This window comes from Lissotriton helveticus, chromosome 3_1, assembly GCF_964261635.1.
Source record: "Lissotriton helveticus chromosome 3_1, aLisHel1.1, whole genome shotgun sequence".
NCBI classification, from domain to species: domain Eukaryota; kingdom Metazoa; phylum Chordata; class Amphibia; order Caudata; family Salamandridae; genus Lissotriton; species Lissotriton helveticus.
This window is the reverse complement of record NC_136061.1, coordinates 1,426,547,689-1,426,568,695: the sequence shown is the minus strand read 5'-3', so window position 1 is coordinate 1,426,568,695 and position 21,007 is coordinate 1,426,547,689. Positions and strand designations below refer to the sequence as shown.

The following is a 21,007-nucleotide window of genomic DNA, read 5'->3' as shown; positions in this document are numbered from 1 at the left end:
CCCCCGAGAGCCAATGGTCGCCGCCGGAGCCTGAGGCGGAACCGCAACAACGTGGGGGGCGCCGAGGACCTCCTCCAGTGTGGCACCGGCATTACATGGCACCCTGGCGAGGCGATTCGAGTGGTGCATAACGGAGGACTGGTGGACGTCACGGTCCCCGCTACCTGAGGCCGCCGTCGGACGCTGAGAGGAGTGAGGCCCGGGGCAGGAAGCAGAAACACGCTTACAGCGGGACGCAGGTGGAGGTGTCCCGCTCTACGGCCCGAGTCGACCGCCGCAGGTGCTGCTGAGTGAGCGGCGGGCCTCCTAGAGAGCTGCACTGCAATGACCAGGCAGGGGAAGTGCGACTGGTGCCCCGGAGGCGGAGGCTGCTGCTGCACCCTGAGGCGTGGGTGCTGACGGACTGGCCCCGCATGGTTCGAGTTGAGGCCTGATCGCTGTCCGATTTTACACTGCTCCATGACGATCATCGTAAATTTGCGGATTCGGTTGCTTCGCAAAATCTGACGCTACAGGAGATCCAGCCTGTGGTCCTGAACCATACTATAGCGCTCCAAGATTTGATTGACCGAGTCATGCGCTCGAGGACCGCGTTGAGGACGCGGAGGGGCGCTCCCGGCGTAACAATGTCCACGTGGTGAGCCTTCCGGAGGAAGAGGAGGGCAGACATCCGAAGGGGTATGTTGAGAGCTGGTTGCGCGACCTCCTGCCCTGGGGGTCGCTGTCGCAGCAGTTCGTGGTGGAAAGGGTGCACAGAGTACCAGCGCAGAAGCTCAGGCCGGGAGCTCGACCCCGGCCATTCCTTTTCAAACTCGCACAAGCTGGTGGAACCTCCGCACCCGGCATGCGGAGCTTCTGGAGAGGCTGTGTTGCCACAATTACGCAGTGCATACGGCCAAAACGCATGCCAGGGCAGAGAGGGCGGGCTGCCTACTGGCCTAGTTGATAAAGCAAGAAGGACGCGGTGTCCCGATAGGAGCGCTCTGCGCAGCGGGTGGAGGGATGGTGTACACGCAGCGCGAAATACACTGTGCCCTAACAGACCACTATGTGCAGCTATACAGGGCCCAGGGCATTGGCCCCAGGCGCATTTTAGAGGAGTTCTTAAATTCTATCCAACTGCCCACTGCCTCCGAGGAACAGAAGGAGACGCTAAATGCACCTTTCACTAGAGTAAGTTGGGGTGGTGATTCAGTCCCTGGCATCCGGGAAGACCCCAGGACCGGACGGCTTGCCCGCCGAATACTATATAGCATATCGGGGAAACCCAGATGCCACTACTCCATAAGTTATTTACGGAAGCGGTGGAGGAAGGCTCACTACCCCATTCCATGCTGAGGCGTTCCTGGTCTCCTTGTTCAAACCGGACAGGGACCCCATGGCTTTGGGCTCATACAGGCCCCTGGCGATGCTTAACGCGGACTACAAAATCTTCGCTTAGATGCCGGCGGAAAGGTCCCTCAGTTAATCCATACTGACCAGAACGGGTTTGTCCCTGCGAGATCCACTTCATTGAACCTCAGGAAATACTTCAGGGTAGCAGCTGAAGCCACGCGGGAGTGGCCTAGGGCTGGGTGCCTGATCCTAGACCTGGGGAAGGCGTTTGATTGCCTAGAATGGGGCTATTTGTCGGCGGTGCTGGTACGCTACGGATTAGACGAGGGGTTCCTTCATATGAAGGGCCTATTATATAAAGACCCCATAATCTGGGTGCGGTTGGGCCCTTACATTTCGGAGGCGGTGGGCCGAGGCACCCGGCAGGGGTGCCCTCTGTCCCCGCTGCTGTTCGCGCTGGCAATTGACCCCCTGGCCGTGGCTATACGGAAGACTCTCTGCGATGGCATTCCGATGGGGAACGCAGTTCATCAGGTATCACTATACGCCGATCTGCTGGTGTTTGTGAGGGATGTGGGGCGCATACCCGAGCAACTGGACTAGCTGCTGCACACTTTTGCTAACATCTCGGGGCTCCGAGTGAATGCGGGTAAGTCCTGCCTTTACGCCTTCAGTGCAGGGACGGAGGATCCGGGATACCGCCTTGGGGGCATACAAGTTAAGTGGCAGGAGGATACCTTCAGGTACCTGGGTATACAGATATACCGCAACCCGGCTGACCTGCTCGATGGGAACCTTGGGAAGGCAGTTGCAGCACTTGGGTCGCAGGTACGCTTCTGGACCACACTCCTGCTGACCACCACAGGTAAAGTAGCGCTTGCTAAAATGGTCATGCTTCCCCGCCTCCTGTACTACTTTTTAAACTTACCGCTATTTATTCCGGCGTCCTTCACTATGCTCAGTAAGATGCTGCGGGACTTCATCTGGGGCACCTCCAGGTATAAGCTGGCGCTAACGAAATTATATATGCCTATGGACCGGGGGGGGGGGGGCCTGGCTGCGCCCTGTTTTGAGCACTACTACCTAGCCGCGCTGCTACAATGGGTCGCTCGTTGTTTGGCGGATAGAGGCAGAGATGATACGGCTACAGCAATGCCACCCTACTCACTAGAGTGTATAACCAAACTCTTCCATCCTCTAGCCGCGATAGAGCGCCGGAGGGCTTTGTACCTTACATGTAGAACGGTTCACTATTCACCGGCTATTCCCCTGGAGGACTCGCCTAGCGGTGCAGGGGTGCTCACAACCTCCATGCTCACGGAGTGGCGGGAGGCCGTCATCCATACACTTGGAGACCTGTACAGAGAAGGGGAGCTCATAGCATATGAGATGCTGGTAGAAGAGGAGGGGCTTCCCCCCCCGGGGGGTTCTTAATGCACCGCTCATTGATAGCGAAGCTGACTGCTAGATGGGGAGATGTAACTATGGAGGCCAGGCAGCATTTAATTATGCAGTATCTCCACGTTATGGGGAGGGGCAAGCATCTGGTTCACTGGTTTGCGGCATCCTTACGGGAGCGTGTGGCAGTTAGTTTAGGCCCTTTCAGAGGCAAATGGGAGCTGGACTTGGGGCGGCCGCTAGCGGATAAAGAGTGGGAAAGGGTACTCAGAAGGCCGGTGCGCATTCCCAGAAACATGCGATTACGCCAAATTCAGCTTTTTATTGTTCACAGGGCTTACCTCATGCCTCAGCTGATTAATAAGTATTTCTGTCGTGCACATGCGCACTGTCCCAGGTGTGGTGAGTTAGGGGCGGGATTCCTGCATATGCTGTGGAGTTGTCCGGGGTTGGGCACTTATTGGTGTGCACTTAGTGAGGCGCTACGGAGTTGCACAGGCGCACCATACCCTTTGACTGGCCCAAATACATCCTGCATCACTTCAAAAGATCCCCCAAAGATAAGGTGTCATCCTGTTTTCTGGACCTGGGGCTAGTGGTAGCAAAGTGTCTCCTTACAAGGAGGTGGAAGGCGCATGATCCGCCATGGGCGCGAGTATGGCACTCCTCACTCTAGGCATGGGCCAGAGCGGAGTGGACTGCCATCCGCAGGGAGGAAACACTGGGGCTCCGGCAGGAACCTATAGCGGCACACTGGGAGCGGATGCTTGGAGCATTACAGCGAGCGGATAGAGGGGAGGGCACACTTGGCACGGGAAGTGCATACTCGGGTGGGTGCATGTCACAGACTGTTCTCCTGTCTGGATCATCTGGTATGTTTTACTCGCGCTTCATCAGGGCCTAATGTCAACCCTGCGGACGGGGCCGCAGATACAGAGCGCCTGTGCTGGTTGGGGAGGGGGTGGAGGGTCAAAGCGGAAGGGGGGGACGAGAGGGAGTTTTACCTACAGGAGGGTTTTGCTGCTCAAGTTAATGTTTCTTGTTCCGTACACACGATATCTGTTTGCATGCCCAAGATGGAGGGTCAGCCCTGAACAGCAAGGACAATTGTGAGGTTAACGCATCGACCCTCATGGACACCTTCAGTGTCTGAACCAAGACTGGCGCAGGGTAGTCTTGGTTCAGTGTAGTTTTTTTTTTGTTCTATTCACTGTAAAGCTCGAACACTTGCAACATAATATGGCCATGTGCTAATGCAATGTTGAATGACTTGCCTATGAAAGTGAGCGTTTATAAATGATGCCTGTACTGTAATGCGTACCTTTAAAACAATAAAACTGATTTTTCCAAAAAAGGTACACCTCATACGCGTGAAATTGTGCTAAAATATGAATCTCACATTAGAGTAATGTATGAATCCTTTATTTAAACGTATTAATATCTCAATATGATAAGGTACTCATACATTTTTTTTTTTTTATATATATATCGATATCATTCACTTATAATATAGCCTTTTAGCCCGCCGTAGCAAGCTATTTAGGCTATTAAAGGCCCGCTGCAGCGTTAAAGGCCCGAGCCGAAGGCGAGGGGCTTTAACAAAGCAGCGGTACTTTAATTGCCGGTATAGCCCGCTACGGTGAAGGGCTATAAGGATGCTAGAACATTCTGCCACTGGAGTGCATAATGTTCTAACAAATAAAACAAAGCCTTCAGGGAGCGCAAGGGGATTGAAATCGCCTCAAGCTTCCTGAAGCCTTTGTTCACAGCCAGAGCTGTGATCAAAGAAACATTGGAATGTTGGAGCTCCGGGCTTACACCAGCCATTATAAGCCCAGAGCACTCCTTTGTTAGGGCTCGGGCTCTGCGTACACTGCACAGCAGTGTCGCACAGCTCCGAGTCCTATTCCGGGCGATTTTAAAAATGACCCTTAAAATTCCACGCGCTCATGCGTGTGGATTTCCAAGGTCCATTTTCATTCGCCTTGGCGTGAATGCTGTTTTTAAACAGAACACGCAATAGGCCATAGGCGGTCGCGTAGCTCCGCCTATGGCCTATTGGTGTCTGTTACGCGCACCAGAGGCCATACGTTTTGAATTATCGCGGCTTGACAGCTGCGTTAATTCAAAACATATGCTGGCAGTGGAGCGCGAAAGCTATCGTTTTCAGTCCCGCTTCTTACAGCCCCTTTAACGTGATTCCCCCCTTTCATTCCTAAGAGCTGAGAGTGACTGTTACCCATATACTAACGCTCGGGTATCGACTTTAGAAGGATAATACGCAGAGTTGACCCTGTTACCATTCGAACAGGCCAGTGACCGGAGGTCACATCATATGTCTGCAGCAGGCACTTAGATCGCAGAGCTATCTTCTGATTTTATAGTAAGTACTAAGAATTACAAATTGTCACTGGCACCTGTAATAGGAGTTTTGTAATCTTCATTATGTAAGCTTTGAGCTCTGTGTGCTCTTATAAAGAAATACGTTCCCCCCTATTATGTGTTTGAATCGGCTCTCGTTCAGGGCATGGTTTGTTCGCGGTTTCACGCAGACGACATCAGTTTGCATTTGATAATAGTCCTGATATTGTGCTCATATTCTAACAGCATCGTCAGTACTGGCCACCTCGATTGCGTAAGTATTCACCAAGTCTGTAAATGAATCATAAATTCTGGTGCATGCGCATTCCCCTTTTAGTGTGCTGTTCCTATTTCTTATTGGTCCAAATAAATAGATGGCGGCACTTGAATGTGTAAGAAGAACTGGCGCTGCCCATGCTAGATTACGCTTTTTCTGAAAGTCAGACTCTCAGTTTCAGATGATTCTTCTGCCACTTTTAAAAGTACCTTTAAATCCGTACAGAAATATTCACCCTACCTAAGTTACAAAGAAATGTTTACATTAATATACAGCTACATTTGACCCCTTTCATATGATGTTGGGTACTTCACGTCTATGCAACCGCAAAATGCGCGCGCACTGTCTTGTCATGTTCTTTGGTATGTTATGACATAAACATAATTGATTATGTCGCCTATCACGGCAGTGCGTCTGACTGACGTCAGGATGCCGCAAAGTTTGAGTTCCTTTCGCTAGGTCAGATCATGATTTACTGACATAGTGACTGTAAAGGCGAACACAGCCATTCACCCTGCTGGTGTAGTGGCACGGAGGGCCACGCTGTGGCCTTCCCATAAAGTGACCGCATGAGTGACTGTGACCGCATGAGTGACTGTGACCGCATGAGTGACTGTGACCGCATGAGTGAGAGTGACTGCTGACTGTGACTGCATGAGTGAGAGTGACTGCATAAGTGAGTGACTGCATGATTGACTGCATGATTGACTGCATGAGTGAGTGACTGCATGAGTGAGTGACTGCATGATTGACTGCATGAGTGAGTGACTGCATGAGTGAGTGACTGCATGAGTGAGTGACTGCATGAGTGAGAGTGACTGCATGAGTGAGAGTGACTGCATGAGTGAGAGTGACTGCATGAGTGAGAGTGACTGCATGAGTGAGAGTGACTGCATGAGTGAGAGTGACTGCATGAGTGAGAGTGACTGCATGAGTGAGAGTGACTGCATGAGTGAGAGTGACTGCATGAGTGACTGCATGAGTGAGAGTGACTGCATGAGTGACTGCATGAGTGAGAGTGACTGCATGAGTGACTGCATGAGTGAGAGTGACTGCATGAGTGACTGCATGAGTGAGAGTGACTGCATGATTGACTGCATGAGTGAGAGTGACTGCATGAGTGAGAGTGACCTCATGAGTGAGAGTCGAGTGGTGCACTTTTCTTTTAAACATATTCATCTAAAGCGCAGCATGCCACCATTGCTACAATTCCAATCCAACCCACATAATTCCACTACACACCACATGCATACACTCCATAACACATGGCTAAAAGACATTGCCATTTACAATGCCATTAGCTCTAACTCAAATAAATCTGAGACCTATTGTATTTCCAATGCTTGTTTTTAATGGAGCTACCAACATTCCAATGTTCTAATATTTTGTATGTTTCCTTTGCACATTAGGTTATCGATGCACACAAGCTTAAAGGCACATCAAAATAAGATTTACGAAATGCAATCTTAACATAACATCGGTAGCACTTTTATTTTGTCATTTTCAGTGCCGGCGTTATACATTCTAATATGCTAATCATCCTTAACACATAAAGCGTTTAATTCCTCACATAGAATTTCGGTGGTTTTGTTATCACGTTTATCTAATTGCAAATTGTCATTAAAGTGTCAAATTTCACATCTACTTATTAAATATTAACACAAAAACTACTTCTAACATTCTGCATGCTTTTACGATGCAGTATCTAAATCGGAACTTCATTTGTATGTTTCTTGAAATGTGGAGCCTTACACACGTTTTGTAATTTTCATGTAAAATAGTATCCCAAATCGGTTCTGTGTAAAATATCGTAAATAAATTAGAGTTAACACATCTGCTCTATCACTAGGTTCGTTCGTTATTGTAGAAAATAGCGCTCTAGTTCAGGCTCTGTGTTTAGAATTGGGAATTACGAGTACCTATGTTTTTTTCTGACCCCGCTGTAGGGCGTTGGGTATATGATATTTTGCATTATAAACCAGGTTCCTGTTAGACGGGGACCCTGAGGGTCGGCCGGATACAGGGGGAGAGATCCCCGAGTGGGACCGTCTCCGACGATCGTACAGACAAGTTACCTCCCTCCCCACAAACAGGCACCACACCAAGTCGAGTTCAATGCTTTATGTAAGGTTCTTAAGGCAAGAATATCAGCGATACAGGATATCTCGGACCCGGGGGTCCTCTCACTTCTAGTCTCTGTAGGGAAAGAGGGTAGCGGGACAGTCTTGGTACCGGATCGGTACGGGTGGTGTTAAGAGGCGAGCTCACAATCCTCGAGCTGGAGTGTCTGTGGATCGGGCCGCGGCGGCGCCAGCAGGCCAAGATGATAGTCTCACAAAGCAGAGGGCCGCGGCGGCGCCAGCAGGCCAAGACGGTGGTTTCACGAGGCAGAGGGCCGCGGCAGCGCCAGCAGGCCAAGACGATGGTTTCACGAGGCAGAGGGCCGCGGCAGCGCCAGCAGGCCAAGACGATGGTTTCACGAGGCAGAGGGCCGCGGCAGCGCCAGCAGGCCAAGACGATGGTTTCACGAGGCAGAGGGCCGCGGCAGCGCCAGCAGGCCAAGACGATGGTTTCACGAGGCAGAGGGCCGCGGCAGCGCCAGCAGGCCAGTTACGATGGTTTCACGAGGCAGAGGGCCGCGGCAGCGCCAGCAGGCCAGTTACGGATGAGTTCTTCTCGGGTCTCTCGACTCCAGGATACAACTCCTGTCCTGGTCTGGCCCTGCCCCAGTTATAGGTCTGGTCCCCTTTGATGTCCGGACCCTCGCGCCTGGGGGGCCGGGAGGTCCGGGATGAGGGAGTCCAGACACCCAGCAGGGGGGTGGAGCCAGCGCTCAGGGCGGCCGGGGGTGATCGACACCTGGCAGAGGAGAGCCGTTGACGATTCCTTCTCCCATTGACTCGCCAAGTGGTCACTCTGCCTCCTGGGGGGAGGTTGGTGCCTCGATGGCGGGGCCGGCCGGGCCCCGGGTTAGGGTCGAGTTGGGGCCACGCGGCCTCGTGCTGCAGTGCCCCAAGATGGCGGCCGGGTCGATTGTCGTGGTGTGGATGTTGACCCGGGCCAGCTGGGTCCGGCGCTGGTGTCTTGTAGTGGAGGGATTGCAGGGTACTTCGGGTGGTCGTTTGAGGACTCTGGTTGGGGATTCCGGGAGAGCCAGGGTCCGGGTCCCATCGCGGGGAGGGGGGACAGCCCGAACATGCGGCCTGTCCAACATGCGTCCCCCCCAGCTGAAGGCGGGGAGAGTCAGCCATCTTCCTGGGGACTCTCCTCGCTGAGGCGGAAAAAGCGTGACAGGCCGTCGGCGTTGGCGTGGTCCTGGCCTGGACGATGTTCCACCATGAAGTCCATCCCCTGCAGGGAGATGGACCAGCGCAACAGCTTCGGGTTCTCCCCCCGCATTTGCATCAGCCATTGTAGGGGTCGGTGGTCTGTTTGCACCCGGAAGTGGGTGCCGAAGAGGTATGGCCGGAGCTTCTTGAGTGCCCAGACTACGGCGAAGGCCTCTCTCTCAATGGTGCTCCAGCGCTGTTCTCGGGGCAAGAGGCGTCAGCTGATGAAGACCACCGGATGGTCGACCCCTTCGGCGTTGAGTTGGGAGAGGACGGCCCCCACACCATGATCGGAGGCGTCCGTCTGCACAATGAACTCCCGGCTGTAGTCGGGAGCCTGGAGCACGGGGGCCGTGCACATGGCGGTCTTTAGTTTTTCGAAGGCCGATTGGCAGTCCGGGGTCCAGTTGATGGTTTTGGGGCTCTTTTTGGAGGTGAGCTCTGTGAGGGGCCCCACGATGCTGCCATAGTCCTTTACGAACCGCCGGTAGTATCCGGTGAGCCCCAGGAAGGCCCGGACCTCCGTTTGGATCGTAGGGGGTTGCCAGGCCTGGATGGCAGCAATCTTGAGTTGGAGAGGGGCTGTTGGACAGGCCGCATGGTCGGGCTGTCCCCCCTCCCCGCAGTAGGACCTGGACCCTGGCTCTCCCTGCATCCCCAGCCAGAGTCCCTAAACGACCACCCGAAGTACCCTGCAATCCCTCCACTACAAGACACCAGCCCCGGACCCAGCTGGCCCGGGTCACCATCCACACCACGACATCGAACCGGCCGCCATCTTGGGGCACTGCAGCACGAGGCCGCGTGGCCTCAACTCGACCCTAACCCTGGGCCCGGCCGGCCCCGACATCGGGGCACCAACCTCCCCCCAGGAGGCAGAGTGACCACTTGGCAAATCAATGGGAGAAGGAATCGTCAACGGCTCCCCTCCGCCAGGTGTCGATCACCCCCGGCCGCCCTGGGCGCTGGCTCCACCCCCCTGCTGGGTGTCTGGACTCCCTCATCCCGGACCTCCCGGCCCCCAGGCGCGAGGGTCCGGACATCAAAGGGGACCAGACCTATAACTGGGGCAGCGCCAGACCAGGAAGGCAGTTGTATCCTGGAGTCGAGAGACCCGAGAAGAACTCATCCGTGACTGGCCTGCTGGCGCTGCCGCGGCCCTCTGCCTCGTGAACCCATCTTGGCCTGCTGGCGCTGCCGCGGCCCTCTGCCTCGTGAAACCATCGTCTTGGCCTGCTGGCGCTGCCGCGGCCCTCTGCCTAGTGGAACCCATCTTGGCCTGCTGGCGCTGCCGCGGCCCTCTGCCTCGTGAAACCATCGTCTTGGCCTGCTGGCGCTGCCGCGGCCCTCTGCCTAGTGAAACCATCTTGGCCTGCTGGCGCTGCCGCGGCCCTCTGCCTCGTGAAACCATCGACTTGGCCCGCTGGCGCTGCCGCGGCCCTCTGCCTTGTGAGACTACCATCTTGGCCTGCTGGCGCTGCCGCGGCCCGATCCACAGACCCTCCAGCTCGAGGATTGTGAGCTCGCCCCTTACCACTACCGGTACCGATCCGGTACCAAGACTGTCCCGCTACCCCCTTTCCCTACAGAGACTAGAAGTGAGAGGACCCCCGGGTCCGAGATATCCTGTATCGCTGATATCCTTGCCTTAAGAACCTTATATAAAGCATTGAACTCGACTTGGTGTGGTGCCTGTTTGTGGGGAGGGAGGTAACTTGTCTGTACGATCACCGGAGACGGTCCCCCTCGGGGATCTCTCCCTCAGTATCCGGCCGACCCTCAGGGTCCCCGTCTAACATTGGTGGCAGCGGTGGGATCCGAACCTACGCATAATCGTACAGAAAGTCACCCGACCCACGACACACGACCACCATGACAACAGAGAGCGGAACAACGGAGAAATTCCAGATGGAAAAATTGGAAGACTACAACCACCGAGAACTGAAGCAATATTGCATGGAACTTGGTCTCCCAACCACGGGTCTGAGTACGAAGGAAGACTTCAAACGAGCCCTAGAAGCCTGGGCGGAAACGGGTACGGCCGTACCCCGAACACAAACGACCGAAACGAGCCCCGCACCAACTAAAGAAAGAGCGGGTCTCTCCCTGGAAGAGATCCGAGAAAGAGAAAAAACCAGACTCCACGAATTAGAACTAGCCCGACTTCGCTTGGATGGAGAACTCAAGCTGGCCGAACAAAAAATAACCCTGGAACACTTACGGCTCAAGGAAGAGCGAGAAGACAAGCAAAGACAGAGAGAGCTAGAGGAAAAGAAACTAGAGTACGAACATGAGCGCGATCTCAAAGCACTGGAGATCCAGAAACAGAATAAAGACCTCGGGCTCCCCGAACGACCGACCCCGTCTGCCTCGACCGAACCCAAGGTTCACATCCCCAAAGAGGTCATCCGGGAATACCACAAGAACGATGATATACAGCAGTGGTTTAAAGCCTATGAGGTGGCAATGACCTCCCACCGGATTCCCCGAAGCGATTGGGGAGCCGGATTATGGGGGAGGTTTGTCAACGAAGGGCGGGACGCCTTGCTGCAACTCCCGGACCAGCTGATGACCTCCTACGACCACATGAAGGCCGCCCTCCTCACTCGATACGGGCTCACACCTGAGATGTACCGCCAACGGTTCCGCGACTGCAAACGGATTCCGGGTACAACTTGGGTGGAGTACGTGAACTTTTTTAGCCGAGCCTTCGAGGGGTGGATCAAGGGCAACAAAGTGACCACCTACGAACAACTCTTTGACCTTATCGTATGGGAGCACCTGTCAAACAACTGCTTCGTGGAGCTCCGGCAACACCTCCTGGACAGTAAGCCAACCGACCCTCGACAACTCGCCGTCGAAGCCGACCGGTGGGAAAGCACCCGAGTTGGCCGGAACGCACCCAGCGAATTATCCAGACCGTATCGCCCCCGAGGGGGAGGAGGGAGTCAGGGTCGGGGGAGAGACCCCGGCCCCTCGTCACCCCCCAGAAACCCCTCGACCCCGGTTGGCCGAGGAAGCCCTGCCGTCCGGGCCGGTTTCCGGGCCAACATTACGTGCCACAGGTGCCAGCGACCCGGCCACTACGCCAGTGATCCCAACTGCCCAAAGAATCCGAACACTACCCCCCGCCAAGTTGCAGCGGCGGCCCTAGGGGAAGAACTAATCCCGGAAGACCAAGAAGAGTACGAGACCGATCCCTCTGAATGGGCGCCCGCCGCCATGGCACTGGTCTGCTTAGGGGAGAGAGACATGATTCCGCGGGCCCCCCTTCCCGCCAACACCCAGAAGTACGGTCAATGGGTCAACATTAATGGCCGCCGGGCGGAAGCCCTCCGCGACACCGGGGCCAGTGTAACGGCGGTCCGACGCCACCTCGTCACTCCCGACCAAATCTTGCCGAACATTCTTTGCCCTGTCCGATCAGCCGACAACTCCGAAAGCCTATGCCACATGGCCTGCGTCCCCTTCGAGTGGGGAGGAGTAACAGGGATGTTAAAAGTAACTGTCCGCGATGATGCCCCCGTGGACTGCCTCCTAGGAAACGACCTTGAAAGCTCTCCATGGGCAGCTGTCGAACGGAGGGAGCACCTGGGGATGCTTGGCCTCCCCGAATGGGTCTGCGTCACGACCCGGTCCATGACCGCCCGCGCGGTCCCCAGCCCAGAAGAGCCCGAGTGGCCAGAACCTCCTCCCGCGCTCATCCCAGAGGAGGCCGCCCCAGGAGCCAGTCCATTGACCCAAACCGAAGAAGGATCCGACCAGCTTCGGGACGTCCCTGACCTGGCACAATGGCGGCAGGAGGGAGGCCCCACGCAGGAACAATTCCGGGCCGAACAGAAAACCTGTCCCTCTCTCGAAGGACTCCGGCAGCAAGCCCTGGCCCAGAGCACCGGGGATACCTCGGGGGCCCACTGGATCTACTGGGACCAAGACCTGCTCTACAGCGAGCAGAAAGTGGCGGAACTAGGGGCCAGTCGGGTGCTGGTGGTGCCCCTTCGCTTCCGAGACTTCCTCCTGAACTTAGCCCACGATGTCCCCCTTGCCGGACACCTGGGGCAGGATAAAACCTACGACCGCCTGGTGACCCATTTTTTCTGGCCCCACATGCGAAAGGATGTCACCAACCACTGCAAGGCCTGCCCCACCTGCCAGGCCAGCGGAAAAAGTGGCCGAAAAATCAAAGCACCATTGCAACCCTTTCCTGTCGTCACCACCCCGTTTGAACGAGTGGGAATAGACATTGTGGGGCCCCTCGACCCTCGAACAGCCCAAGGACACCGGTTCATCCTGGTCCTCGTAGACCACGCCACTCGCTATCCCGAGGCCATCCCTCTTCGGACGGTGACGGCCCCCGTGGTGGGCCGGGCCCTGATGGGGATCTTCTCCCGGGTGGGGTTCCCCCGGGAGGTCGTCAGTGACAGGGGCACGAACTTTATCTCCAGATATATGAAGTCTCTTTGGCAACAATGCGGGGTCACCTACAAATTCACGACCCCCTATCACCCGCAAGGAAACGGACTGGTCGAGAGGTTCAACCGCACCCTCAAGGGGATGATTATGGGCCTAGAAGAACCCCTTCGACGCCAGTGGGACGTGCTACTTCCCTGCCTCCTGTTTGCCTATCGGGAGGTCCCGCAGAAGTCCCTCGGCTTCAGCCCATTTGAACTCCTGTACGGGCACCCCGTCCGGGGCCCCCTCAGCCTAGTCAAGGAAGGTTGGGAGCAGCCTCCCCAGAAAACTCCCCCGGACATCTACAGGTACCTCCTGGCCCTCCGCAACCAGACCCGGCAGTTCCGAGACACCGCCAAAGCCAATCTCGAGGCCAGTCAGGAGGACATGAAGAGGTGGTACGATCAGCACGCGTCCTCCATTGAGTTCGAACCGGGACAACAGGTCTGGGTGATGTCCCCGGTTGAACCCTGTGCACTCCAAGACCGATGGTCCGGGCCCTTCAAGGTAATCGAACGCAAAGGGCCCGTCACCTATTTAATCGACATGGAGACTGCCCGGAACCCCCTACGGGTCCTCCATGCCAACAGGCTAAAACCCCATTTTGTGCGATCCGAGCTCAGCCTCCTGATGGCTACCGATAATGGGACAGAAGAAGACTCCGAACCCCTTCCGGACCTACTGAGGGCCTTCGAGCAGGATGGCTCAGTGGAAGGGGTCCAGCTCTCCGAGGCCCTGTCCCCGGAGCAACGCCAAGACTGCCAAACGCTCCTGAGGCGGTTCGCCTCCCTGTTCTCCCTCACCCCCGGAGTCACCCCCTGGTGCCTCCACGATGTGGACACCGGGGACAGCCCTCCTATCCGACACCGGGCATACCGCGTACCAGACCGGGTACGAGCCTGCATCCAGACCGAGGTGTCCAAAATGCTGACCCTGGGAGTGATCGAACCCTCAGACAGCCCCTGGGCAAGCCCAGTCGTCCTGGTTCCCAAGGCGGCCGCCCCGGGCGTTGCCCCTGAGCTCCGGTTCTGCGTGGACTATCGGGGGCTGAATGCAGTTACCAGGACCGACGCTCATCCCATCCCCCGGGCCGACGAGCTAATTGACCGGATGGGGGCCGCCCGCTACCTGAGCATCTTCGACCTAACAGCGGGCTACTGGCAGATCGGCCTCACCCCTCGGGCCCAAGAACGATCCGCCTTCTCTACCCCAGACGGGCACTACCACTTTAAAGTCATGCCCTTCGGCATGAAAAACGCCCCGGCCACGTTCCAACGGCTGGTAAACCAGGTACTGGCGGGCCTGGAAGACTTCAGCGCCGCCTACCTGGACGACATTGCTGTGTACAGCCACCAGTGGACCGACCACCTCCGCCACCTGCGGGAGGTTCTACACGCCCTCCAGCAAGCCGGGCTCACCATCAAGGCCAGCAAGTGCCAGGTTGGCCAAGGGTCCGTGACCTACCTGGGACACCAAGTGGGAAGCGGGCTAGTGGCTCCTCTCCAACTCAAGATTGCTGCCATCCAGGCCTGGCAACCCCCTACGACCCAAACGGAGGTCCGGGCCTTCCTGGGGCTCACCGGATACTACCGGCGGTTCGTGAAGGACTATGGCAGCATCGTGGGGCCCCTCACAGAGCTCACCTCCAAAAAGGGCCCCAAAACCGTCAACTGGACCCTGGACTGCCAATCGGCCTTCGAGAAACTAAAGACCGCCATGTGCACGGCCCCCGTGCTCCAGGCTCCCGACTACAGCCGGGAATTCATTGTGCAGACGGACGCCTCCGATCATGGTGTGGGGGCCGTCCTCTCCCAACTCAACGCCGAAGGGGTCGACCATCCGGTGGTCTTCATCAGCAGACGCCTCTTGCCCCGAGAACAGCGCTGGAGCACCATTGAGAGAGAGGCCTTCGCCGTAGTCTGGGCACTCAAGAAGCTCCGGCCATACCTCTTCGGCACCCACTTCCGGGTGCAAACAGACCACCGACCCCTGCAATGGCTGATGCAAATGCGGGGGGAAAACCCGAAGCTGTTGCGCTGGTCCATCTCCCTGCAGGGGATGGACTTCACAGTGGAACATCGTCCAGGCCAGGACCACGCCAACGCCGACGGCCTGTCACGCTTTTTCCGCCTCAGCGAGGAGAGTCCCCAGGAAGATGGCTGACTCTCCCCGCCTTCAGCTGGGGGGGACGCATGTTGGACAGGCCGCATGGTCGGGCTGTCCCCCCTCCCCGCAGTAGGACCTGGACCCTGGCTCTCCCTGCATCCCCAGCCAGAGTCCCTAAACGACCACCCGAAGTACCCTGCAATCCCTCCACTACAAGACACCAGCCCCGGACCCAGCTGGCCCGGGTCACCATCCACACCACGACATCGAACCGGCCGCCATCTTGGGGCACTGCAGCACGAGGCCGCGTGGCCTCAACTCGACCCTAACCCTGGGCCCGGCCGGCCCCGACATCGGGGCACCAACCTCCCCCCAGGAGGCAGAGTGACCACTTGGCAAATCAATGGGAGAAGGAATCGTCAACGGCTCCCCTCCGCCAGGTGTCGATCACCCCCGGCCGCCCTGGGCGCTGGCTCCACCCCCCTGCTGGGTGTCTGGACTCCCTCATCCCGGACCTCCCGGCCCCCAGGCGCGAGGGTCCGGACATCAAAGGGGACCAGACCTATAACTGGGGCAGCGCCAGACCAGGAAGGCAGTTGTATCCTGGAGTCGAGAGACCCGAGAAGAACTCATCCGTGACTGGCCTGCTGGCGCTGCCGCGGCCCTCTGCCTCGTGAACCCATCTTGGCCTGCTGGCGCTGCCGCGGCCCTCTGCCTCGTGAAACCATCGTCTTGGCCTGCTGGCGCTGCCGCGGCCCTCTGCCTAGTGGAACCCATCTTGGCCTGCTGGCGCTGCCGCGGCCCTCTGCCTCGTGAAACCATCGTCTTGGCCTGCTGGCGCTGCCGCGGCCCTCTGCCTAGTGAAACCATCTTGGCCTGCTGGCGCTGCCGCGGCCCTCTGCCTCGTGAAACCATCGACTTGGCCCGCTGGCGCTGCCGCGGCCCTCTGCCTTGTGAGACTACCATCTTGGCCTGCTGGCGCTGCCGCGGCCCGATCCACAGACCCTCCAGCTCGAGGATTGTGAGCTCGCCCCTTACCACTACCGGTACCGATCCGGTACCAAGACTGTCCCGCTACCCCCTTTCCCTACAGAGACTAGAAGTGAGAGGACCCCCGGGTCCGAGATATCCTGTATCGCTGATATCCTTGCCTTAAGAACCTTATATAAAGCATTGAACTCGACTTGGTGTGGTGCCTGTTTGTGGGGAGGGAGGTAACTTGTCTGTACGATCACCGGAGACGGTCCCCCTCGGGGATCTCTCCCTCAGTATCCGGCCGACCCTCAGGGTCCCCGTCTAACAGGGGCCACCAGCCCGCTTCCCACTTGGTGTCCTAGGTAGGTCACGGACCCTTGGCCAACCTGGCACTTGCTGGCTTTGATGGTGAGCCCGGCTTGCTGGAGGGCGTGTAGAACCTCCCGCAGGTGGCGGAGGTGGTCGGTCCACTGGTGGCTGTACACAGCAATGTCGTCCAGGTAGGCGGCGCTGAAGTCTTCCAGGCCCGCCAGTACCTGGTTTACCAGCCGTTGGAACGTTGCCGGGGCGTTTTTCATGCCGAAGGGCATGACTTTAAAGTGGTAGTGCCCGTCTGGGGTAGAGAAGGCGGATCGTTCTTGGGCCCTAGGGGTGAGGCCGATCTGCCAGTAGCCCGCTGTTAGGTCGAAGATGCTCAGGTAGCGGGCGGCCCCCATCCGATCAATTAGCTCGTCTGCCCGGGGGATGGGATGAGCGTCGGTCCGGGTAACTGCATTCAGCCCCCGATAGTCCACGCAGAACCGGAGCTCCGGGGCAACGCCCGGGGCAGCTGCCTTGGGAACCAGGACGACTGGGCTCGCCCAGGGACTGTCTGAGGGTTCGATCACTCCTAGGGTCAGCATTTTGGACACCTCGGTCTGGATGCAGGCTCGTACCCGGTCTGGTACGCGGTACGCTCGGTGTCGAATATGAGGGCTGTCCCCGGTGTCCACATCGTGGAGGCACCAGGGGGTGACTCCGGGGGTGAGGGAGAACAGGGAGGCGAACTGCCTCAGGAGCGTTTGGCAGTCTTGGCGTTGCTCCGGGGACAGGGCCTCGGAGAGCTGGACCCCTTCCACTGAGCCATCCTGCTCGAGGGCCCTCAGTAAGTCCGGAAGGGGTTCGGAGTCTTCTTCTGTCCCAGTATTGGTAGCCATCAGGAGGCTGAGTTCGGATCGCACAAAATGGGGTTTGAGCCTGTTGGCATGGAGGACCCGTAGGGGGTTCCGGGCAGTCTCCATGTCGATTAAATAGGTGACGGGCCCCTTGCGTTCGATTACCTTGAAGGGCCCGGACCATCTGTCTTGGAGTGCACAGGGCTCAACCGGGGACATCACCCAGACCTGTTGTCCAGGTTCGAACTCAATGGAGGACGTGTGCTGATCGTACCACCTCTTCATGTCCTCCTGACTGGCCTCGAGGTTGGCTTTGGCGGCGTCTCGGAACCGCCGGGTCTGGTTGCGGAGAGCCAGGAGATACCTGTAGATGTCCGGGGGAGTTTTCTGGGGAGGCTGCTCCCAACCTTCCTTGACTAGGCTGAGGGGGCCCCGGACGGGGTGCCCGTACAGGAGTTCAAATGGGCTGAAGCCGAGGGACTTCTGCGGGACCTCCCGATAGGCAAACAGGAGGCATGGAAGTAGCACGTCCCACTGGCGTCGAAGGGGTTCTTCTAGACCCCTAATCATCCCCTTGAGGGTGCGGTTGAATCTCTCGACCAGTCCGTTTCCTTGCGGGTGATAGGGGGTCGTGAACTTGTAGTTGACCCCGCATTGCTGCCATAGGGACTTCATATATCGGGAGATAAAGTTCGTGCCCCTGTCACTGACGACCTCCCGGGGGAACCCCACCCGGGAGAAGATCCCCATCAGGGCCCGGCCCACCACGGGGGCCGTCACAGTCCGAAGAGGGATGGCCTCGGGATAGCGGGTGGCGTGGTCTACAAGGACCAGGATGAACCGATGTCCCTGGGCTGTTCGAGGGTCGAGGGGCCCCACAATGTCTATTCCCACTCGTTCAAACGGGGTGGTGACGACAGGAAAGGGTTGTAACGGTGCTTTGATTTTTCGGCCACTTTTTCCGCTGGCCTGGCAGGTGGGGCAGGCCTTGCAGTGGTTGATGACATCCTTCCGCATGTGGGGCCAGAAAAAATGGGTCACCAGGCGGTCGTAGGTTTTATCCTGCCCCAGGTGTCCGGCAAGGGGGACATCGTGGGCTAAGTTCAGGAGGAAGTCTCGGAAGCGAAGGGGCACCACCAGCACCCGACCGGCCCCTAGTTCTGCAACTTTCTGCTCGCTGTAGAGCAGGTCTTGGTCCCAGTAGATCCAGTGGGCCCCCGAGGTATCCCCGGTGCTCTGGGCCAGGGCTTGCTGCCGGAGTCCTTCGAGAGAGGGACAGGTTTTCTGTTCGGCCCGGAATTGTTCTTGCGTGGGGCCTCCCTCCTGCCGCCAGTGTGCCAGGTCAGGGACCTCCCGAAGCTGGTCGGATCCTTCTTCAGTTTGGGTCAATGGACTGGCTTCTGGGGCGGCCTCCTCTGGGATGAGCGCGGGAGGAGGTTCTGGCCACTCGGGCTCTTCTGGGCTGGGGACCGCGCGGGCGGTCATGGACCGGGTCGTGACGCAGACCCATTCGGGGAGGCCAAGCATCCCCAGGTGCTCCCTCCGTTCGACAGCTGCCCAGGGAGAGCTTTCAAGGTCGTTTCCTAGGAGGCAGTCCACGGGGGCATCATCGCGGACAGTTACTTTTAACATCCCTGTTACTCCTCCCCACTCGAAGGGGACGCAGGCCATGTGGCACAGGCTTTCAGAGTTGTCGGCCGATCGGACAGGGCAAAGAACGTTCGGCAAGATTTGGTCTGGAGTGACGAGGTGGCGTCGGACCGCCGTTACACTGGCCCCGGTGTCGCGGAGGGCTTCCGCCCGGCGGCCATTAATGTTGACCCATTGACCGTACTTCTGTGTGTTGGCGGGAAGGGGGGCCCGCGGAATCATGTCTCTCTCCCCTAAGCAGACCAGTGCCATGGCGGCGGGTGCCCATTCAGAGGGATCGGTCTCGTACTCTTCTTGGTCTTCCGGGATTAGTTCTTCCCCTAGGGTCGCCGCTGCAACTTGGCGGGGGGTAGTGTTCGGATTCTTTGGGCAGTTGGGATCACTGGCGTAGTGGCCGGGTCGCTGGCACCTGTGGCACGTAATGTTGGCCCGGAAACCGGCCCGGACGGCAGGGCTTCCTCGGCCAACCGGGGTCGAGGGGTTTCTGGGGGGTGACGAGGGGCCGGGGTCTCTCCCCCGACCCTGACTTCCTCCTCCCCCTCGGGGGCGATACGATCTGGATAATTCGCTGGGTGCGTTCCGGCCAACTCGGGTGCTTTCCCATCGGTCGGCTTCGACGGCGAGTTGTCGAGGGTCGGTTAGCTTACTGTCCAGGAGGTGTTGCCGGAGCTCCACGAAGCAGTTGTTCGACAGGTGTTCCCATACGATAAGGTCAAAGAGTTGTTCGTAGGTGGTTACTTTGTTGCCCTTGATCCACCCCTCGAAGGCTCGGCTAAAAAAGTTCACGTACTCCACCCAAGTTGTACCTGGAATCCGTTTGCAGTCGCGGAACCGTTGGCGGTACATCTCAGGTGTGAGCCCGTATCGAGTGAGGAGGGCGGCCTTCATGTGGTCGTAGGAGGTCATCAGCTGGTCCGGGAGTTGCAGCAGGGCGTCCCGCCCTTCGTTGACAAACCTCCCCCATAATCCGGCTCCCCAATCGCTTCGGGGAATCCGGTGGGAGGTCATTGCCACCTCATAGGCTTTAAACCACTGCTGTATATCATCGTTCTTGTGGTATTCCCGGATGACATCTTTGGGGATGTGAACCTTGGGTTCGGTCGAGGCAGACGGGGTCGGTCGTTCGGGGAGCCCGAGGTCTTTATCCTGTTTCTGGATCTCCAGTGCTTTGAGATTGCGCTCATGTTCGTACTCTAGTTTCTTTTCCTCTAGCTCTCTCTGTCTTTGTTTGTCTTCTCGCTCTTCCCTGAGCCGTAAGTGTTCCAGGGTTATTTTTTGTTCTGCCAGCTTGAGTTCTCCATCCAAGCGAAGTCGGGCTAGTTCTAATTCGTGGAGTCTGGTTTTTTCTCTTTCTCGGATCTCTTCCAGGGAGAGACCCGCTCTTTCTTTAGTTGGTGCGGGGCTCGTTTCGGTTGTTTGTGTTCGGGGTACGGCCGTACCCGTTTCCGCCCAGGCTTCTAGGGCTCGTTTGAAGTCTTCCTTCGTACTCAGACCCGTGGTTGGGAGACCAAGTTCCATGCAATATTGCTTCAGTTCTCGGTGGTTGTAGTCTTCCAATTTTTCCATCTGGAATTTCTCCGTTGTTCCGCTCTCTGTTGTCATGGTGGTCGTGTGTCGTGGGTCGGGTGACTTCCTGTACGATTATGCGTAGGTTCGGATCCCGTCGCTGGCCACCAATGTTAGACGGGGACCCTGAGGGTCGGCCGGATACAGGGGGAGAGATCCCCGAGTGGGACCGTCTCCGACGATCGTACAGACAAGTTACCTCCCTCCCCACAAACAGGCACCACACCAAGTCGAGTTCAATGCTTTATGTAAGGTTCTTAAGGCAAGAATATCAGCGATTCAGGATATCTCGGACCCGGGGGTCCTCTCACTTCTAGTCTCTGTAGGGAAAGAGGGTAGCGGGACAGTCTTGGTACCGGATCGGTACGGGTGGTGTTAAGAGGCGAGCTCACAATCCTCGAGCT

At 57.4% G+C, this 21,007-nt stretch overlaps 1 protein-coding gene across 2 annotated transcripts in view; it reads left to right on the top strand.

Annotated features, from left to right (window-relative positions):
• Positions 1-21,007, top strand: part of EPB41L5 (erythrocyte membrane protein band 4.1 like 5) — a 1,262,314-nt gene that overhangs the window by 30,278 nt on the left and 1,211,029 nt on the right. The gene's annotated exons all lie outside the window — the stretch shown is intronic.